The sequence below is a fragment of the Plecotus auritus genome (assembly GCF_963455305.1).
Source record: "Plecotus auritus genome assembly, chromosome: 3".
Classification (NCBI taxonomy): Eukaryota; Metazoa; Chordata; class Mammalia; order Chiroptera; family Vespertilionidae; genus Plecotus; species Plecotus auritus.
In genome coordinates, this window is record NC_137772.1 from 207,219,990 (window position 1) to 207,225,142 (window position 5,153).

General features: G+C 39.3%; 1 pseudogene across 1 annotated transcript; it reads left to right on the plus strand.

Moving 5' to 3' along the window:
• The first annotated feature begins 206 nt into the window (after positions 1 to 206).
• Positions 207 to 625, plus strand: LOC308244320 (small ribosomal subunit protein eS24-like; annotated as a pseudogene). The gene has a single exon. The product of its transcript is annotated as a small ribosomal subunit protein eS24-like (transcript).
• Positions 626 to 5,153: the final 4,528 nt, after the last annotated feature.

A 5,153-nucleotide genomic window follows, 5' to 3' on the forward strand; every position in this document is an offset into this window, starting at 1 on the left:
TCCATGGGAGAAAAAAAAATCTCCTCAGCCTGCTGCAAGAGCATGTGGTGTGTGGCCAGTGAAGAAAGTTTGGACAACAGGAAGATTCCATTGCCAGAAAAAGTCCAAAGATAAGTCATCCACATTCCAACCTTACCTGGTGCCTTCCTGGAATGAGAGGCCTGGGGCTCTTTTCCTCCCTGGCTGCTTGAAGATCAGCTGTCATCATGAATGACATAGTAACTATCCAGACCAGGAAGTTCATGACCAACAGACTACTTCTGTGGAAACAAATGGTCATTGATGTCCTTCACCCTGGGAAGGCAGCAGTACCTAAGAGAGAAATTTGGGAAAAACTAACCAAAATATCTAAAACCACACCAGATGTTATCTTTGGGTTGGATTCAGAACCCATTTTGGTGGTGGCATGACAACTGGCTTTGGCAGGATTTATGATTCCTTGGATTACGCAAAGAAAAATGAATCCACACGTAGACTTGGAAGCCATGACCTGTATGAGAAGAAGAAGACCTCAAGGAAACAGGGAAAGGAATGCAAGAACAGAATGAAGAAAGTCAGGGGGATTTCAAAGGCCAATGTTGGTGCTGGCAAAAGTGAGCTGGAGATGCGACAGCAGAAGGAGTAAAGGTTCTCCAGTGACTTTATCTGTGGTGACTGCAGAGGTTTCATGAGAGGAGTAATAAACTAAGAACTTAAAAGAGATAGAAAGAGCGGGGTGGGGCGGGGGCTGGAGGATAAGGAAAGAAGAAAACTTTTCATTGGTCCTGAACAAGTAGAAAATTCACTGCGTAAGAAAGTCTTCTCATGGTTTGGCAGAGAAAGGACAGAGTGAGGGTGGGATGTGAGGGTTTACATATTGGGTTCCTATAAAGGAAAAGGTTAGGATAACCTTAAATTTTTAAAACTGTAGCTGTTTATTTCCATAAAGATGACAGGAGAGAGCCTTTTTTTTCACCTATGTGGATATAGAAGGTCATGCTCAAACTATATTTTGTTTGTGATGTGTTCTGTGTTATGCCATAACAGTACCTTGCCACAGCCTAAGGAAAAAAAGCATCTATACTAGTTATTTTGTATATCAGTATTTTCTAGAAACCCCTAATCTGGGAGTTGCCATCTAGTGTACATGAAAAGAATCAGAGACTTTCAGACCTTATCAGAGAGCAAACTTATTCTTCTATGAGAAACTCTAATTTCTTCTGCAACGTTTGCACCTATTAGAGTTCTAACTTTGACAAATGAATTCCTAAAATCCAAACAGTCTAAATATATATTGCATTTGCCTGACTTTCCAGTAGGAAACATTTTTCACTGGACACATTTGTGATTTGTCTTTAGTGCACCCCAGATGATTCCTAAATGATCAGGTCACTCCCTTTCCCAAATTCACTCTCTATCTCCCTCCAAACCCTCCTGGATTGTGCTCTGGCTCCCAGGCCTCCATATTCTCCCACTTTTGACAATCGGGTCAATGTTTGCTTGGAAGCTGAGGTCTACCATATGTCCCATTATATCTGGTTTCTCACAGTCTACCAAAGGTGATTCAGCAAGCACATTGCAAGTGCTCTCAGGCCTCTACACCGGAATCCCATTCAATGGGGAGGTGAGACACATAAAGAACACCTAGGGGCTCTCCGACACCTCTTCACCCATGGCAGCTTCAATTCCCTCCCATCCTGGCCATGCCAGTGAGAACATCAGAGCTGGAGCGGACCTAGGGAGCTCCCCAATCTCTCTGCTACCTCTTTATCTCGCCTGTGACCCGAAGCACCAAGCCTTGGACTTGATTCAGCTCCAAATGTATTTTAGAAGCCCTTTGAGTTGTTTTACATTTGTTATAATTCTTAACTCCTCAAAGCTTTGACAAGAGTTCATTTTGGAACAAATTTTAAAGATGACAGGAGAGAACCTTTTTTTTCACCTTCAAAACATTAGATTTACTTCAGACTAAAGACTAGAAAAAGTTAGGGGACTCAAAATAAACAGGAAGCTCCAACTTAATGATTTCATATCCCCAGTCCTCTGGATCCCTGGAAAAGAAATTCCTCTTGCACTTCTAGCCATTGTCAAGTCTCCTATCAGGTGGGTACTAGATTTATTGGGATGAACACTCTGTAAATTATATAAATGTCTAATCACTATGCTGTATACCTGAAACTAATATAATATTATATATCAACTATAATTGAAAATAATTTGTTTAAAGAATCTCCTTGTCTGTGTCCTCCTGGCTTGACTCCCATCTGTTCCCTTGACCTTGTGTCACTATTAGATTGCAAGGCACCCAGGACCAGAAGCCCCATCTAGTCTTCATAATCTGAGTACAAAGTCCCATGCAGATAGACACTGTCATACTGAGCAACAAGACAGTGCTCTTAGCTGCCCAATTCATCAATTATTGAATAAAGCCAGAAATATCTTTAAAATTTGCTCAGTTGTTCGAAAGAAGACAGAAGGAAGGCCAAGAGACACATGAAAACATGTTCAAAGTCACTAATTATCCGAGAGATGCAAATCAAAATGACAATGCGATACCATCTCACACCTGTCAGAATGGCTATCATCAACAAATCAACAAACAACAAGTGTTGGCGAGGATGTGGAGAAAAAGAAACCCTCGTGCACTGCTGGTGGGAATGCAGACTGGTGCAGCCACTGTGGAGAACAGTATGGAGTTTCCTCAAAAAGCTGAAAATGGAACTCCCATTTGACCCAGTAATCCCACTCCTAGGAATATATCCTAAGAAACTAGAAACACCGATCAGAAAGGATATATGCACCCCTATGTTCATAGCAGCACAATTTACAATAGCTAAGATTTGGAAACAGCCTAGATGCCAGCAGATATATGTCAGCAGATGACTGGATATATGTCAGCAGATGACTGGATCAGAAAACTATGGTACATCTACACAATGGAATACTATGCTGCCATAAAAAAGAAGGAATTCTTACCATTTGTAGCAACCTGGATGGAATTAGAGAACATTATGCTAAGTGAAATAAGCCAGTCAATGAAAGAAAAATACCACATGATCTCACTCATTTGTGGATAATAAAAAACATTATAAACTGATGAACAAAAAGATAGATACAGAGGCAGTAAAGCATCAAACAGACTGTCAAATTATAGCGGGAAGGTTAGGGAGAGGTGGGGGAAATAAGAGATCAACCGAAGGATTTACATGCATGCATGTAAGAATAACCAACAGATGCAAAACATTGGGGGGTGAGGGCATGTATGTGAGTGGGTTGGGGGGGCAATGGTAAGATATGTACACATATAATACCTTAATAAAAAAAAATTTTTTAAAAATAAAAATTTTAGGAAGCTAAAAAATAAATAAATAAATAAATAAAATAAAATTTGCTCAGTTGACTTTTATTTTTTAACAGAATTAAGAATTAGGGTAAGCCAATAACTAATTAGCTATTAGATCAATGCTAAGTACTTTTTATGTGTTTATAAGACAGAAAAGTGAACAAGTAATAGAAAATTCTGCCTTCTCTTTCTCCTACCTTCAATCATTTTCCCCTACCCTAGAAATTCTCTGGTCCACCAAGTCAGAGCTACTTAATGCCTTAATTAAGGAAGGTTCTCTGTAGCAGTCAAACATGAATAGCAAGCAGCCTACAGGGTCCTGGCAACTTCCAAAGAGAGTTACTTGAAGCTCCTCTGAAAGACTCTCTGTGAATGGTCCTGTAGTTGTGTGTAAGGCATTTCAATGCCATCAAAGGTCACATCAATAGACCAGGAGCACGCCATTCCCTTGAGGAGCTCAAAGACAGAGACTTTGCATGAACACAGGAGATAGGAGAGAGTGGCAGAGAGGGAACTGGTTAGCCCCGAGTTTTCAGTGAGAAAAAAAAAATCTTAATCATCACCATCATCATCATCATTACCAACAGCTTCAACAGTAACAAATTCACAGACTGAAAACCTTTACAAAGCTTGCTGCCCTATTAAATCAGTGGAATCATTTTTAAGTGCATCTGCTTGCTTCAAACAACATTATATGGGAAGTAAAAGGAATCAGCCAAAGATTTTAAATGTATTTAGCTGGGCCATTTCCAGTAATCTTCAAAAAAGTTTTCTAAGTTTGAATGAAGTAAACAAAATGACCATACACTTTATAAAAATGTGCATCTCTGTAGTATATTTTGAATCCATTTAATAAGATTAAAAACATACCTTTGCTGTTTCCAATGATTTTACTCATTTGTTATTGTATAATGTCTTATAATATGTGTGGTCAATCATTAGCTCTGATCTAAAGCCCAGTACTTGGTCAGGAATGTAATCTCCTAAGTCACAACATAGTTCTAAGGAAAAATAGAAACATGCTTTACATTAGTGCATTTTATTACAAGAGTTCCCAGAATGCCATGTGTAAAAAGTGGAGTATTCATACAATAAAAAACATCCCTGATACTTAGATTGGGAAATAATTAAGTTACTTTTGAAGTTAAAAGGTGATTTTTTAAGATTATAAAATACTCACTAAGTTATTCTGCCAGCACTGAGTTTTATATAGGTTGTTGACTGACTGATCAACTGATATTCATTCATTCACTAAGAAAATACTTTTTGAGCATAAATTATGTTTCAAATAGGAGTTGGGGATATAGCTGAATGACACTGTCATTACTTTCAAGAAGATAAAATCTGTTTAGAAAGATAGCCCAGCCGAAACCGGTTTGGCTCAGTGGATAGAGCGTCAGCCTGCGGACTGAAGGGTCCCAGGTTCGATTCCGGTCAAGGGCATGTACCTTGGTTGCAGGCACATCCCCAGGGGAGGGTGTGCAGGAGGCAGCTGATCGATGTTTCTCTCTCATCGATGTTTCTAGCTCTCTGTCCCTCTCCCTTCCTCTCTGTAAAATATCAATAAAATGTATTAAAAAAAATAAAAAGATAGCCCAATAATGGTAACAAGCAAAGGGAGTCCACATACTACATAGACTTAGAGCTTGGAAAAATGATAGCTCAGATGTAGACCTAGAAGAATTGGGAGCTAGACCAGAGAAATATGCAGGAACATGTAGACTGTGGCCAGGAATTAACCTAAAATTTGATATCATTAGAATGGCAGCACTTGAGCATAGTTTGAAAAGTTGGAACAGAAAACCAGCAGCACACCATCCCCTTAAACAGC